The 17981-nt window shown below is 41.5% G+C and overlaps 2 non-coding genes across 2 annotated transcripts; both read right to left on the bottom strand.

Annotated features, from left to right (window-relative positions):
- Positions 1-8163: 8163 nt before the first annotated feature.
- TRNAE-UUC (transfer RNA glutamic acid (anticodon UUC)) lies at positions 8164-8235 on the bottom strand. Its single transcript has one exon. It is a non-coding gene; the product is annotated as a tRNA-Glu (tRNA).
- A 1214-nt stretch (positions 8236-9449) lies between these two features.
- TRNAE-UUC (transfer RNA glutamic acid (anticodon UUC)) lies at positions 9450-9521 on the bottom strand. The gene has a single exon. It is a non-coding gene; the product is annotated as a tRNA-Glu (tRNA).
- Positions 9522-17981: the final 8460 nt, after the last annotated feature.

Raw genomic sequence — 17981 nt, 5'->3', positions numbered from 1 at the left:
TCAATGGCAAGAAATCTTGGATAAGCCACTTTAAATGTTACTGAAGAAAGAAAAAGGTTCGTTCCAGCCTCAAAAATTGTTTAATTGCTCAACATCAGGCTCCAGAAAAAAAAATGTCTGGCCTTACAAAGTTACAATCAACCCTTAAAGGCATACTTAAACCAATTGTTTTTCTTTCATGGTTCAGATAGAGTGTTTCTCAACCTTTTTGTAGCAAGTACCCCAGGAGGCATGGAGTTGTTTCCTATGTATCCCAACTGTAGCACACATATTATTAATCTTTTACATGAGCAAAGATAGAAATCATGTGTTTCACTTGATTTCACAAGCTTGTATCAGATATATTAATGAAGTGAATATAAAAAAAAGGAATCAGATATTTCTTTTATGTGTTCTGGAATGTAATAGTTGGCAATCTTACAAACAGAGAATAATAAACACATAAAACATAGATAGATGATCCATTGATATCAATTATATGCAATTAACGTGCTTCTTTCATTTAGAAAAAAGAAGATGAAAATAAACTCTTTACTGCATGATGAGGAATGTAGTATATATGGTACCATCTTTCTTTCTTTTATTGAGGTTATTGGAAACAATAACAGCAAATACTTAACAACCATCAATGTACACATATGATATTGCGATTAAATGCAACACTGTGAGCAGAGCTACCACATATGAGTGTTACATGTAAATAATTACTGCACAAGAAAGCAATAGTCAGAACAATAGTAGGTATACTGAACATAATGAATTTGAGCTTCTTTTTAGTCACTTTTGGACTTAGAAAACATTATATATCATGAACTAGTGTTACATATAAGTGGTAGTATATGATAATGGTTATATAATACAAGTATCTAGAAACGAAACCTCTTTTTTCATATACTAGTAAAGATTCCCTACTTTACTTGGGGGGGTCACTTTTAGACCTCAGAAGTCTAATGAGAAATGGCGAGGGAAATTGGCATTTGTATGGCCACTTTTGGACCTTAGTAGTGGTTGTAGGTGGGGTAATCAGCGGACAAGAGTCGCTCTGAGTTAAAAGAGGGGTTATGTCAAGTTAACAATAAATAACAGTCTAAACATAAGTGAAAAACATAATTTATGCTTACCTGATAAATGTATTTCTTTCCGGATATGGTGAGTCCACAGAAGAAAATAAACACTATTTATGCAAGTAAGATGTATCCCTGTCCACCATTACAGCTGTGGGATTTATTTATTTATTTATTTTGCTTATCAGCCAGTGAGCTTCTATCTCACAGAACAGGATTCAGTTCATGAATTGCGCAAATATCTTAATTGATCTCATGTTGCTTCTAAAAATTATTGAAAATTAATGAAAAACAGAATTTATGTTTACCTGATAAATTACTTTCTCCAACGGTGTGTCCGGTCCACGGCGTCATCCTTACTTGTGGGATATTCTCTTCCCCAACAGGAAATGGCAAAGAGCCCAGCAAAGCTGGTCACATGATCCCTCCTAGGCTCCGCCTTCCCCAGTCATTCGACCGACGTAAAGGAGGAATATTTGCATAGGAGAAATCATATGATACCGTGGTGACTGTAGTTAAAGAAAATAAATTATCAGACCTGATTAAAAAACCAGGGCGGGCCGTGGACCGGACACACCGTTGGAGAAAGTAATTTATCAGGTAAACATAAATTCTGTTTTCTCCAACATAGGTGTGTCCGGTCCACGGCGTCATCCTTACTTGTGGGAACCAATACCAAAGCTTTAGGACACGGATGAAGGGAGGGAGCAAATCAGGTCACCTAGATGGAAGGCACCACGGCTTGCAAAACCTTTCTCCCAAAAATAGCCTCAGAAGAAGCAAAAGTATCAAATTTGTAAAATTTAGTAAAAGTGTGCAGTGAAGACCAAGTCGCTGCCTTACATATCTGATCAACAGAAGCCTCGTTCTTGAAGGCCCATGTGGAAGCCACAGCCCTAGTGGAATGAGCTGTGATTCTTTCAGGAGGCTGCCGTCCGGCAGTCTCGTAAGCCAATCTGATGATGCTTTTAAGCCAAAAGGAGAGAGAGGTAGAAGTTGCTTTTTGACCTCTCCTTTTACCAGAATAAACAACAAACAAGGAAGATGTTTGTCTAAAATCCTTTGTAGCATCTAAATAGAATTTTAAAGCACGAACTACATCCAAATTGTGCAACAAACGTTCCTTCTTTGAAACTGGATTCGGACACAAAGAAGGCACGACTATCTCCTGGTTAATGTTTTTGTTAGAAACAACTTTCGGAAGAAAAACAGGTTTAGTACGCAAAACCACCTTATCTGCATGGAACACCAGATAAGGAGGAGAACACTGCAGAGCAGATAATTCTGAAACTCTTCTAGCAGAAGAAATTGCAACCAAAAACAAAACTTTCCAAGATAATAACTTAATATCAACGGAATGTAAGGGTTCAAACGGAACCCCCTGAAGAACTGAAAGAACTAAATTGAGACTCCAAGGAGGAGTCAAAGGTTTGTAAACAGGCTTGATTCTAACCAGAGCCTGAACAAAGGCTTGAACATCTGGCACAGCTGCCAGCTTTTTGTGAAGTAACACAGATAAGGCAGAAATCTGTCCCTTCAAAGAACTTGCAGATAATCCTTTCTCCAAACCTTCTTGAAGAAAGGATAGAATCTTAGGAATTTTTATCTTGTCCCAAGGGAATCCTTTAGATTCACACCAACAGATATATTTTTTCCATATTTTGTGGTAGATTTTTCTAGTTACAGGCTTTCTGGCCTGAACAAGAGTATCAATGACAGAATCTGAGAACCCTCGCTTTGATAAGATCAAGCGTTCAATCTCCAGGCAGTCAGTTGGAGTGAGACCAGATTCGGATGTTCGAACGGACCTTGAACAAGAAGGTCCCGTCTCAAAGGTAGCTTCCATGGTGGAGCCGATGACATATTCACCAGGTCTGCATACCAAGTCCTGCGTGGCCACGCAGGAGCTATCAAGATCACCGATGCCCTCTCCTGATTGATCCTGGCTACCAGCCTGGGGATGAGAGGAAACGGCGGGAATACATAAGCTAGTTTGAAGGTCCAAGGTGCTACTAGTGCATCTACTAGAGTCGCCTTGGGATCCCTGGATCTGGACCCGTAGCAAGGAACCTTGAAGTTCTGACGAGAGGCCATCAGATCCATGTCTGGAATGCCCCACAACTGAGTAATTTGGGCAAAGATTTCCGGATGGAGTTCCCACTCCCCCGGATGAAATGTCTGACGACTCAGAAAATCCGCTTCCCAATTTTCCACTCCTGGGATGTGGATTGCAGACAAGTGGCAGGAGTGAGTCTCCGCCCATTGAATGATTTTGGTCACTTCTTCCATCGCCAGGGAACTCCTTGTTCCCCCCTGATGGTTGATGTACGCAACAGTCGTCATGTTGTCTGATTGAAACCGTATGAATTTGGCCTTTGCTAGCTGAGGCCAAGCCTTGAGAGCATTGAATATCGCTCTCAGTTCCAGAATATTTATCGGGAGAAGAGATTCTTCCCGAGACCAAAGACCCTGAGCTTTCAGGGGTCCCAGACCGCGCCCCCAGCCCACCAGACTGGCGTCGGTCGTGACAATGACCCACTCTGGTCTGCGGAAGCTCATCCCCTGTGACAGGTTGTCCAGGGACAGCCCCCAACGGAGTGAATCTCTGGTCCTCTGATCTACTTGTATCGTCGGAGACAAGTCTGTATAATCCCCATTCCACTTGTAATGGTCTTAGATGAATTCGCGCAAAAGGAACTATGTCCATTGCCGCTACCATCAAACCTATTACTTCCATGCACTGCGCTATGGAAGGAAGAGGAACAGAATGAAGTACTTGACAAGAGTTTAGAAGTTTTGATTTTCTGGCCTCTGTCAGAAAAATCCTCATTTCTAAGGAGTCTATTATTGTTCCCAAGAAGGGAACCCTTGTTGACGGAGATAGAGAACTTTTTTCTACGTTCACTTTCCACCCGTGAGATCTGAGAAAGGCCAGGACAATGTCCGTGTGAGCCTTTGCTTGTGGAAGGGACGACGCTTGAATCAGAATGTCGTCCAAGTAAGGTACTACTGCAATGCCCCTTGGTCTTAGCACCGCTAGAAGGGACCCTAGTACCTTTGTGAAAATTCTTGGAGCAGTGGCTAATCCGAACGGAAGTGCCACAAACTGGTAATGCTTGTCCAGGAATGCGAACCTTAGGAACCGATGATGTTCCTTGTGGATAGGAATATGTAGATACGCATCCTTTAAATCCACCGTGGTCATGAATTGACCTTCCTGGATGGAAGGAAGAATTGTTCGAATGGTTTCCATTTTGAACGATGGAACCTTGAGAAACTTGTTTAGGATCTTGAGATCTAAGATTGGTCTGAATGTTCCCTCTTTTTTGGGAACTACGAACAGATTGGAGTAGAACCCCATCCCTTGTTCTCCTAATGGAACAGGATGAATCACTCCCATTTTTAACAGGTCTTCTACACAATGTAAGAATGCCTGTTTTTTTATGTGGTCTGAAGACAATTGAGACCTGTGGAACCTCCCCCTTGGGGGAAGCCCCTTGAATTCCAGAAGATAACCTTGGGAGACTATTTCTAGCGCCCAAGGATCCAGAACATCTCTTGCCCAAGCCTGAGTGAAGAGAGAGAGTCTGCCCCCCACCAGATCCGGTCCCGGATCGGGGGCCAACATCTCATGCTGTCTTGGTAGCAGTGGCAGGTTTCTTGGCCTGCTTTCCTTTGTTCCAGCCTTGCATTGGCCTCCAGGCTGGCTTGGCTTGAGAAGTATTACCCTCTTGCTTAGAGGACGTAGCACTTGGGGCTGGTCCGTTTCTGCGAAAGAGACGAAAATTAGGTTTATTTTTGGCCTTGAAAGACCTATCCTGAGGAAGGGCGTGGCCCTTGCCCCCAGTGATATCAGAAATAATCTCTTTCAAGTCAGGGCCAAACAGCGTTTTCCCCTTGAAAGGAATGTTAAGCAATTTGTTCTTGGAAGACGCATTCGCTGACCAAGATTTTAGCCAAAGTGCTCTGCGCGCCACAATAGCAAACCCAGAATTTTTCGCCGCTAATCTAGCCAATTGCAAAGTGGCGTCTAGGGTGAAAGAGTTAGCCAATTTGAGAGCATGAATTCTGTCCAAAATCTCCTCATAAGAAGAATCTTTATTGAGCGCCTTTTCTAGTTCATCGAACCAGAAACACGCTGCTGTAGTGACAGGAACAATGCATGAAATTGGTTGTAGAAGGTAACCTTGCTGAACAAACATCTTTTTAAGCAAACCCTCTAATTTTTTATCCATAGGATCTTTGAAAGCACAACTATCTTCTATGGGTATAGTGGTGCGTTTGTTTAGAGTAGAAACCGCCCCCTCGACCTTGGGGACTGTCTGCCATAAGTCCTTTCTGGGGTCGACCATAGGAAACAATTTCTTAAATATAGGGGGAGGGACGAAAGGTATGCCGGGCCTTTCCCATTCTTTATTTACAATGTCCGCCACCCGCTTGGGTATAGGAAAAGCTTCGGGGGGCCCCGGGACCTCTAGGAACTTGTCCATTCTACATAATTTCTCTGGAATGACCAAATTCTCACAATCATCCAGAGTAGATAACACCTCCTTAAGCAGGGCGCGGAGATGTTCCAATTTAAATTTAAATGTAATCACATCAGGTTCAGCTTGTTGAGAAATTTTCCCTGAATCTGAAATTTCTCCCTCAGACAAAACCTCCCTGGCCCCCTCAGACTGGTGTAGGGGCACTTCAGAACCAATATCATCAGCGTCCTCATGCTCTTCAGTATTTTCTAAAACAGAGCAGTCGCGCTTTCGCTGATAAGTGGGCATTTTGGCTAAAATGTTTTTGATAGAATTATCCATTACAGCCGTTAATTGTTGCATAGTAAGGAGTATTGGCGCACTAGATGTACTAGGGGCCTCCTGTGTGGGCAAGACTGGTGTAGACGAAGGAGGGGATGATGCAGTACCATGCTTACTCCCCTCACTTGAGGAATCATCTTGGGCATCATTTTCTCTAAATTTTGTGTCACATAAATCACATCTATTTAAATGAGAAGGAACCTTGGCTTCCCCACATACAGAACACAGTCTATCTGGTAGTTCAGACATGTTAAACAGGCATAAACTTGATAACAAAGTACAAAAAACGTTTTAAAATAAAACCGTTACTGTCACTTTAAATTTTAAACTGAACACACTTTATTACTGCAAATGTGAAAAAGTATGAAGGAATTGTTCAAAATTCACCAAAATTTCACCACAGTGTCTTAAAGCCTTAAAAGTATTGCACACTAAATTTGAAAGCTTTAACTCTTAAAATAACGGAACCGGAGCCGTTTTTATATTTAACCCCTTTACAGTCCCTGGTATCTGCTTTGCTGAGACCCAACCAAGCCCAAAGGGGAATACGATACCAAATGACGCCTTCAGAAAGTCTTTTCTGTGTATCAGAGCTCCTCACACATGCATCTGCATGTCATGCTTCCTAAAAACAAGTGCGCAATAGAGGCGCGAAAATGAGGCTCTGCCTATGATTAGGGAAAGCCCCTAGAGGATAAGGTGTCCAATACAGTGCCTGCCGGTTATTTTACATAATTCCCAAGAATAAAATAATTCCTCAAAGCTATGAAGTATAAAATATGTTTATATATCAATCGTTTTAGCCCAGAAAATGTCTACAGTCTTAAAAGCCCTTGTGAAGCCCTTTTTTTCTTATGTAATAAAAATGGCTTACCGGATCCCATAGGGAAAATGACAGCTTCCAGCATTGCATCGTCTTGTTAGAAATGTGTCATACCTCAAGCAGCAAAAGTCTGCTCACTGTTTCCCCCAACTGAAGTTAATTCCTCTCAACAGTCCTGTGTGGAAACAGCCATCGATTTTAGTAACGGTTGCTAAAATCATTTTCCTCTCACAAACAGAAATCTTCATCACCTTTCTGTTTCAGAGTAAATAGTACATACCAGCACTATTTTAAAATAACAAACTCTTGATTGAATAATAAAAACTACAGTTAAACACCAAAAAACTCTAAGCCATCTCCGTGGAGATGTTGCCTGTACAACGGCAAAGAGAATGACTGGGGAAGGCGGAGCCTAGGAGGGATCATGTGACCAGCTTTGCTGGGCTCTTTGCCATTTCCTGTTGGGGAAGAGAATATCCCACAAGTAAGGATGACGCCGTGGACCGGACACACCTATGTTGGAGAAATTAAAATTTGCTTCCCATACTGGGAGTTGAACCCTGGCCGCCTGGATAAAAAACAGTTATCCTAACCACTAGACCATATGGAAGTAACTGATAAAAGATTTTGGAAGACTTGGGCCTCGATTTATCAGGCCGCTCGCCCCCCTATGACTGCAGGTTCTTACAAGAGAACCTGCAGTCAGTATTTATCAAGCAGCGGTCATCAGACCTTCCTAATCTCTTCTCCACCTCTTAGGTGGAGAATTTAAATCTTCCCGGTCTTGGCAGTCCAGGGAGATTGACCACTCCTGCCCGCGTGTAATTTGCTGTGTGCGAGCAGGGAGTGGCATTGCACAAGAGCGCAAAATAGTGCTCGTGTCCAATGCTGAATTCCGGCAGCGGATTGCTGACCGCCAGAGGTGAGCTGGGGCGGCATATGTATGCCCCTGTCCATCCTAACTTGATAAATCGAGCCCTTGGTGTAGAGAATTTGTCACAGCCCCACCTTTGCTCATCAGCCAGTGAGTTTCTATCTCACAGACAAGGATTGTGCAAATATCTTAATGGATCTTATGTTGTTTCAAGAAACGATTGAAAATCAAAATTTGCTTCCTTTACCTGGAGTCAAACCCGGGCCGCCTGAGTGAAAACCAGGAATCCTAATCGCTAGACCATATGGGAGTAACTAAACAAACAATATGGAAGACCTGGTGTGGAGAAAATGTCACAGCACCACCTTGTGGAACAACTTAAGAGTATGTCTGTCTTCATTTACTATTTATTTCACCAAATACCTATCCTTTTAAGAAACAAATCGAATAAAAACACTGTTTATGCAAGTAAGATGTATCCATGTCCACCAATACAGCTGTTGAATTTATTCACCAGGATTTAGTTCATGAATTGTGCAAATATCTTAATGGATCTTATGTTTCTTCAAGAAACTATTGAAAATAAAAACTTGCTTCCCATACCGGGAGTCGAACCCGGGCCGCCTGGGTGAAAACCAGGAATCCTAACCGCTAGACCATATGGGAGTAACTGACAAAAGCATTTGGAAGAATTGGGGCTCTCTATATTAAGCCGTTCACCTTGCAACAACTACAGGTTCTCACAAGAGAACCTGCAGTCAGTATTTATCAAGCAACGGTCATCAGACGGCTGCTTCCTAATTTCTTCTCCATCTCTTAGGTGGAGAATTTAAATCTTCCCGGTCTCGTCCGACTGGAAAGATTGACAGTTCTTGTCTGCGTGTGATTTGCTGTCTGCGGGCAGGGGGCAGCATTGCGCACGAGCGAAAAATAGCACTTGTGTCCAATGCTGAATTTCAGTAGCAGATTACTGACCGCCAGAGGCGAGCTGGGGCGTCATATGTACGCCCTTGTCTGCCCTAGCTTGATAAATTGAGCCCTTGGTGTGGAGAAATTGTGACAGCCCCACCTTGTGGAACTTAAGAGCACGTCTGTCTTCATTTACTATTTATTTCGCCAAATGTTTATCCCTATACTGAGAAACAAGTGATGGCAAACCTTGGCACTCCAGATGTTTTAAAACTACATTTCCCAAGATGCTTAGGCACTCTGAACTTCAGTCGAGCATCATGGGAAATGTAGTTCTGAAACATCTGGAGTGCCAAGGTTCGCCATCACTGCGCTAGACCATATGGGAGTAACTGATAAAAGGATTTGGAAGACTTGGGGGCTCCATTTATCAAGTCGTTTGCCTTGCTACAACTACAGGTTCTCACAAGAGAACCTGCAGTCAGTATTGTTTTAAGCAGCGGTTATCAGACCTTCCCAATCGCTTCTCCACTTCTTAGACCATATGGGAGTAACTGATAAAAGATTTGGAAGACTTGGGTCTCGATTTATCAAGTCGTTCGCCCCCTACGACTGCAGGTTCTTACAAGAGAACCTGCAGTCAGTATTTATCAAGCAGCGGTCATCAGACCTTCCTAATCTCTTCTCCACCTCTTAGGTGGAGAATTTCAATCCTCCCGGTCTTGTCCGTCCAGGGAGATTGACAGCTCCTGCCCAGAGTATGTCTGCCTTCATTTATTATTTATTTCACCAAATACCTTTCCTTTTACTAAGAAACAAATCTAATAAAAACACTGTTTATGCAAGTAAGATGTATCCCTGTCCACCAATACAGCTGTTGAATTTATTCACCAGGATTCAGTTCATGAATTGTGCAAATATCTTAATGGATTTTATGTTTCTTCAAGAAACTATTGAAAATAAAAACTTGCTTCCCATACCGGGAGTCGAACCCGGGCCGCCTGGGTGAAAACCAGGAATCCTAACCGCTAGACCATATGGGAGTAACTAAAAAAAGCATTTGGAAGAATTGGGGCTCGATATACCAAGCCGTTCACCTTGCAACAACTACAGGTTCTCACAAGAGAACCTGCAGTCAGTATTTATAAAGCAGCAGTCATCAGACGGCTGCTTCCTAATCTCTTCTCCATCTCTTAGGTGGAGAATTTAAATCTTCCCGGTCTCGTCCGACCGGAAAGATTGACAGTTCTTTCCTGCGTGTGATTTTCTGTCTGCGGGCAGGGGGCAGCATTGCGCACGAGCGAAAAATAGCACTTGTGTCCAATGCTGAATTTCAGTAGCAGATTACTGACCTCCAGAGGCGAGCTGGGGCATCATATGTACGCCCTTGTCTGCCCTAGCTTGATAAATTGAGCCCTTGGTGTGGAGAAATTGTGACAGCCCCACCTTGTGGAACTTAAGAGCACGTCTATCTTCATCTATTATTTATTTCGTCAAATGTTTATCCCTATACTGAGAAACAAAACTAATAAAAACACTATTTATGCAAGTTAGATGTATCCCTGTCCACCAATACAGCTGTGGGATTTATTTATTTATTTTGCTTATCAGCCAGTGAGCTTCTATTTCACAGACCAGGATTCAGTTCATGAATTGCGCAAATATCTTAATTGATCTCATGTTGCTTCTAAAAATTATTGAAAATTAAAATTTGCTTCCCATACTGGGAGTTGAACCCGGGCCGCCTGGATAAAAAACAGTAATCCTAACCACTAGACCATATGGAAGTAACTGATAAAAGATTTGGAAGACTTGGGGCTCGATTTATTAGGCCGCTCGCCCCCTATGACTGCAGGTTCTTACAAGAGAACCTGCAGTCAGTATTTATCAAGCAGCGGTCATCAGTCTTAATGGATCTCATGTTGCTTCTAGAAATTATTGAAAATTTAAATTTGCTTCACATACCGGGAGTCGAACCCGGGCGAAAACCAGGAATCCTAACCGCTAGACCAGTGATGACGAACCTTGGCACTCCAGATGTTTTAAAACTACAGTACATTTTCCAAGATGCTTAGGCACTCTGAACTCCAGTTGAGCATCATGGGAAATGTAGTTCTGGAACATCTGAAGTGCCACGGTTCACCATCACTGCGCTAGACCATATGGGAGTAACTGATAAAAGGATTTGGAAGACTTGGGGCTCGATTTATCAAGCCGTTCGCCTTACTACAACTTCAGGTTCTCACAAGAGAACCTGCAGTCAGTATTGTTTTAAGCAGCGGTTATCAGACCTTCCCAATCGCTTCTCCACCTCTTAGGTGGAGAATTTCAATCTCCCTGGCCTCGTCCATCTGGAAAGATTGACAGCTCCTGCTTGTGGGTGATTTGTGGGCAGAGGGCGGCATTGCACGTGAGCGCAAAATAGCGCTCGTGTTTAATGCTGAATTCCGACAGCGGATTGCTTACCTTTTAAGGTAAAGTGTATGCAGCACTTGTGCATCCAGCGAGTGCAAACGCCATTCAGGACCTCACACAAAAGTCCATGCAGATAATCCAACCAGTAAAAGAATGGCAGCACTCCAGTATCTCAAAATTACTTCTGTTTATTAAAACATCACCTCCAAATAAAACAAATGACGACGTTTCAGGCTTTAAACCTTAATAATGTTGCATACACTTTACAATACTGTTGCACCATATGTACGCCCCTGTCTGCCCTAGCTTGATAAATAGAGCCCTTGGTGTGATGAAATTGTCACAGCCCCACCTTTGCTCACCAACCAGTGAGCTTCTATCTCACAGATCAGGATTCAGTTAATGGATTGTGCAAATATCAATTAAAGTGAATGTAAATTTTGATGCTAAAGTGTCCGGTTTTTAAAAATTTGACATTTCACTCGTGTTGGGAAAAAATACTTATCTTTAAAACTTAACAACCGCTCCAGCTTCCTCCCGGTTGTTGCAAGCAATTTCTGAGGTCAGAAATGATGGATAGGTCATCCTCCAATCACGTGTCTGATTCAACGCCGTGATGGGAGGAAGCCGGATTCCTCATTTTAGACCCAGGAAGAGGCTTTGCGACGGGCGGAGGAAGCTGGAGCGGCTGTCAAGTTTAAAAGGTAAGTTTTTTTTGCCAAGATGAGTGAAATGTAAATTTTGATGAATTAAAGTGCCCCTGTTTTTAATCAAATTTTTAAAAACCGGACACTTTAGCATCAAAATTTACATTCACTTTAATGGATCTTATGTTGCTTCAAGAAACTATTGAAAAAGAAAATTTATGCTTACCTGATAAATGTATTTCTTTTTTGACACAATGAGTCCACGGATCATCTTAATTACTATTGGGGAATACCACTCCTGTCCTGCAGGAGGCGGCAAAAAGCACCACAGCAAAGCAGTTAAATATCACCTCCCTTTCCTCCCAACCCAGTCATTCGACTGAAGTAAAGGAGAGAAAGGAAGTAACAAGGTGCAGAGGTGTCTGAAGTTTATAATAACCAACAACCTGTCTTTGAAAAACAGGGCGGCTGTGGACTCATTGTGTCAAAAAAGAAATACATTTATCAGGTAAGCATACATTTTCTTTTCGTTTTAATGACACGATGAGTCCACAGATCATCTAATTACTATTGGGAATCAATACCCAAGCTAGAGTACACAGATGATGCGGGAGGGACAAGACAGGGAACCTAAACGGAAGGCACCACTGCTTGAAGAACCTTTCTCCCAAAAGCGGCCTCAGCCGATGCAAAAGTGTCAAATTTGTAGATTTTGAAAAAGTGTGAAGAGAGGACCAGGTTGCAGCTTTGCAAATCTGTTCCACAGAAGCTTCATTCTTGAATGCCCATGAGGAAAACAACAACCCTCGTGGAGTGAGCCATAACTCTGTCTGGAGGCTGCTGTCCAGCAATCTCATATGCAAAACGTATGATACTCTTCAGCCAAAAGAAAGGGAAGTAGCCGTAACTTTCTGTCCCTTACGTTTTCCAGAGAAAACAACAAAGTCGCCTGCAGAAAAAATATTAAGGCACGGACCACGTCCAAATTGTAGACACAAGGAAGGAACAACAATTTCCTAATAAATGTCTCGATCAGAAACAACTTTAGGAAGAAATCTTAATATTGTACGTAAAACTACCTTATCTGAATGAAATATAAGGTAATGGAATCGCACTGCAATGCCAAGAGCTCTACTACTCTGCAAGCAGAAGAAATAGCAACAAGAAATAAAACTTTCCAAGATAACAACTTAATATCTAAGGAATGCCTAGGCTCCAAAGGAGCCCCTTAAGAACTTTGAAAACCAAATTAAGACTCCATGTAGGAGTAACTGGCTTGGACACCGACCTGATCCTGATCAAGGCCTGACAAAAGGATTGCACATCTGGAACATCTGCCAGACGTTTTGTAACAAAATAGATAAGGCAGAAATTTAACCCTTTAGGGAACTTGTCGATAATCCTTTCTCCAAATCCTCTTGGAGAAAGGACAAAACGCTAGGAATCCTAACTCTACTCCAGGAGTAGCCCTTGATTTCACACCATTAAAGATATTTACGCCCTATCTTATGGTAAATCCTTCTAGTTAAAGGTTTACGGGCCTGAATCATGGTCTCTATGACCGATTCTGAAAAGCCCCGCTTGGATAAAATTAAGAGTTCAATCTCCAAACAGTCAGCATCACAGAAACTAGAATTGGATGAAAGAAAGGCCCTTAATTAGAAGGTCCTTCTCAACGGAAGTCTCCAAACACCTAATTTAGCACCTCCTTGCACTTAACGTAGGTCAATAGAATGACTGGGTTGGGAGGGAAATTATATTTAACAGCTTTGCTGTGGTGCTCTTTGCCGCCTCCTGCAGGGCAGGAGTGGTATTCCCCAATAGTAATTAAGATGATCCATGGACTCATCGTGTCATTAAAAAGAAATTAAAACTTGCTTCCCATACCGGGAGTCAAACCAGGGAGGCCTGGGTGAAAACCAGGAACCCTAACCGCTAGACCATACTTGGCATGGAGAAAATGTCACAGCACCACTTTGTGGAACTTAAGAGCACGTCTGTATTTATTTATTATGCCAAATACCTATACTGAGAAACAAAACTAATAAAAAACATAATTTATGTAAGAACTTACCTGATAAATTCATTTCTTTCATATTAGCAAGAGTCCATGAGCTAGTGACGTATGGGATATACATTCCTACCAGGAGGGGCAAAGTTTCCCAAACCTCAAAATGCCTATAAATACACCCCCTCACCACACCCACAATTCAGTTTAACGAATAGCCAAGAAGTGGGGTGATAAAAAAGTGCGAAAGCATACAAAATAAGGAATTGGAATAATTGTGCTTTATACAAAAATCATAACCACCACAAAAAAAGGGCGGGCCTCATGGACTCTTGCTAATATGAAAGAAATGAATTTATCAGGTAAGTTCTTACATAAATTATGTTTTCTTTCATGTAATTAGCAAGAGTCCATGAGCTAGTGACGTATGGGATAATGATTACCCAAGATGTGGATCTTTCCACACAAGAGTCACTAGAGAGGGAGGGATAAAATAAAGACAGCCAATTCCTGCTGAAAATAATCCACACCCAAAATAAAGTTTAATGAAAAACATAAACAGAAGATTCAAACTGAAACCGCTGCCTGAAGTACTTTTCTACCAAAAACTGCTTCAGAAGAAGAAAATACATCAAAATGGTAGAATTTAGTAAAAGTATGCAAAGAGGACCAAGTTGCTGCTTTGCAAATTTGATCAATCGAAGCTTCATTCCTAAACGCCCAGGAAGTAGAAACTGACCTAGTAGAATGAGCTGTAATCCTCTGAGGCGGAGTTTTACCCGACTCAACATAGGCAAGATGAATTAAAGATTTCAACCAAGATGCCAAAGAAATGGCAGAAGCTTTCTGGCCTTTTCTAGAACCGGAAAAGATAACAAATAAACTAGAAGTCTTTCGGAAAGACTTAGTAGCTTCAACATAATATTTCAAAGCTCTAACAACATCCAAAGAATGCAACGATTTCTCCTTAGAATTCTTAGGATTAGGACATAATGAAGGAACCACAATTTCTCTACTAATGTTGTTGGAATTCACAACTTTAGGTAAAAATTCAAAAGAAGTTCGCAACACCGCCTTATCCTGATGAAAAATCAGAAAAGGAGACTCACAAGAAAGAGCAGATAATTCAGAAACTCTTCTGGCAGAAGAGATTGCCAAAAGGAACAAAACTTTCCAAGAAAGTAATTTAATGTCCAATGAATGCATAGGTTCAAACGGAGGAGCTTGAAGAGCCCCCAGAACCAAATTCAAACTCCAAGGAGGAGAAATTGACTTAATGACAGGTTTTATACGAACCAAAGCTTGTACAAAACAATGAATATCAGGAAGAATAGCAATCTTTCTGTGAAAAAGAACAGAAAGAGCAGAGATTTGACCTTTCAAGGAACTTGCGGACAAACCTTTATCTAAACCATCCTGAAGAAACTGTAAAATTCTCGGTATTCTAAAAGAATGCCAAAAAAAAATGATGAGAAAGACACCAAGAAATATAAGTCTTCCAGACTCTATAATATATCTCTCTAGATACAGATTTACGCGCCTGTAACATAGTATTAATCACAGAGTCAGAGAAACCTCTTTGACCAAGAATCAAGCGTTCAATCTCCATACCTTTAAATTTAAGGATTTCAGATCCTGATGGAAAAAAGGACCTTGCGACAGAAGGTCTGGTCTTAACGGAAGAGTCCACGGTTGGCAAGAGGCCATCCGGACAAGATCCGCATACCAAAACCTGTGAGGCCATGCCGGAGCTACCAGCAGAACAAACGAGCATTCCTTCAGAATCTTGGAGATTACTCTTGGAAGAAGAACTAGAGGCGGAAAGATATAGGCAGGATGATACTTCCAAGGAAGTGATAATGCATCCACTGCCTGAGGATCCCGGGATCTGGACAGATACCTGGGAAGTTTCTTGTTTAGATGAGACGCCATCAGATCTATTTCTGGAAGTTCCCACATTTGAACAATCTGAAGAAATACCTCTGGGTGAAGAGACCATTCGCCCGGATGCAACTTTTGGCGACTGAGATAATCCGCTTCCCAATTGTCTATACCTGGGATATGAACCGCAGAGATTAGACAGGAGCTGGATTCCGCCCAAACCAAAATTCAAGATACTTCTTTCATAGCCAGAGGACTGTGAGTCCCTCCTTGATGATTGATGTATGCCACAGTTGTGACATTGTCTGTCTGAAAACAAATGAACGATTCTCTCTTCAGAAGAGGCCAAAACTGAAGAGCTCTGAAAATTGCACGGAGTTCCAAAATATTGATCGGTAATCTCACCTCCTGAGATTCCCAAACTCCTTGTGCCGTCAGAGATCCCCACACAGCTCCCCAACCTGTGAGACTTGCATCTGTTGAAATTACAGTCCAGGTCGGAAGCACAAAAGAAGCCCCCTGAATTAAACGATGGTGATCTGTCCACCACGTTAGAGAGTGTCGTACAATCGGTTTTAAAGATATTAATTGAGATATCTTTGTGTAATCCTTGCACCATTGATTCAGCATACAGAGCTGAAGAGGTCGCATGTGAAAACGAGCAAAGGGGATCGCGTCCGATGCAGCAGTCATAAGACCTAGAATTTCCATGCATAAGGCTACCGAAGGGAATGATTGTGACTGAAGGTTTCGACAAGCTGAAATCAATTTTAGACGTCTCTTGTCTGTTAAAGACAGAGTCATGGACACTGAATCTATCTGGAAACCCAGAAAGGTTACCCTTGTCTGAGGAATCAATGAACTTTTTGGTAAATTGGTCCTCCAACCATGATCTTGAAGAAACAATACAAGTCGATTCGTATGAGATTCTGCTAAATGTAAAGACTGAGCAAGTACCAAGATATCGTCCAAATAAGGAAATACCACAATACCCTGTTCTCTGATTACAGACAGAAGGGCACCGAGAACCTTTGTAAAAATTCTTGGAGCTGTAGCTAGGCCAAACGGCAGAGCCACAAACTGGTAATGCTTGTCCAGAAAAGAGAATCTCAGGAACTGATAATGATCTGGATGAATCGGAATATGCAGATATGCATCCTGTAAATCTATTGTGGACATATAATGCCCTTGCTGAACAAAAGGCAGGATAGTCCTTATAGTTACCATTTTGAATGTTGGTATCCTTACATAACGATTCAATATTTTTAGATCCAGAACTGGTCTGAAGGAATTCTCCTTCTTTGGTACAATGAAGAGATTGGAATAAAACCCCATCCCCTGTTCCGAAACTGGAACTGGCATAATTACTCCAGCCAATTCTAGATCTGAAACACAATTCAGAAATGCTTGAGCTTTCACTGGATTTACTGGGACACGGGAAAGAAAAAATCTCTTTGCAGGAGGTCTCATCTTGAAACCAATTCTGTACCCTTCTGAATCAATGTTCTGAATCCAAAGATTGTGAACAGAATTGATCCAAATTTCTTTGAAAAAACGTAACCTGCCCCCTACCAGCTGAGCTGGAATGAGGGCCGCACCTTCATGTGGACTTAGAAGCAGGCTTTGCCTTTCTAGAAGGCTTGGATTTATTCCAGACTGGAGATGGTTTCCAAACTGAAACTGCTCCTGAGGATGAAGGATCAGGCTTTTGTTCTTTGTTGAAACGAAAGGAACGAAAACGATTATTAGCCCTGTTTTTACCCTTAGATTTTTTATCCTGTGGTAAAAAAGTTCCTTTCCCACCAGTAACAGTTGAGATAATAGAATCCAACTGAGAACCAAATAATTTGTTACCCTGGAAAGAAATGGAAAGTAGAGTTGATTTAGAAGCCATATCAGCATTCCAAGTCTTAAGCCATAAAGCTCTTCTAGCTAAAATAGCTAGAGACATAAACCTGACATCAACTCTGATAATATCAAAAATGGCATCACAGATAAAATTATTAGCATGCTGAAGAAGAATAATAATATTATGAGAATCATGATCTGTTACTTGTTGCGCTAAAGTTTCCAACCAAAAAGTTGAAGCTGCAGCAACATCAGCCAATGATATAGCAGGTCTAAGAAGATTACCTGAACACAGATAAGCTTTTCTTAGAAAGGATTCAATTTTCCTATCTAAAGGATCCTTAAACGAAGTACCATCTGACGTAGGAATAGTAGTACGTTTAGCAAGGGTAGAAATAGCCCCATCAACTCTAGGGATTTTGTCCCAAAATTCTAATCTGTCAGACGGCACAGGATATAATTGCTTAAAACGTTTAGAAGGAGTAAATGAATTACCCAATTTATCCCATTCTTTGGAAATTACTTCAGAAATAGCATTAGGAACAGGAAAAACTTCTGGAATAACCACAGGAGATTTAAATACCTTATCTAAACGTTTAGAATTAGTATCAAGAGGACCAGAATCCTCTATTTCTAAAGCAATTAGTACTTCTTTAAGTAAAGAACGAATAAATTCCATTTTAAATAAATATGAAGATTTATCA

The sequence above is a fragment of the Bombina bombina genome, chromosome 12 (genome assembly GCF_027579735.1).
Source record: "Bombina bombina isolate aBomBom1 chromosome 12, aBomBom1.pri, whole genome shotgun sequence".
NCBI classification, from domain to species: domain Eukaryota; kingdom Metazoa; phylum Chordata; class Amphibia; order Anura; family Bombinatoridae; genus Bombina; species Bombina bombina.
Note: the sequence above shows the minus strand (reverse complement) of the source record. Positions and strands in the feature narration are given on the sequence as shown.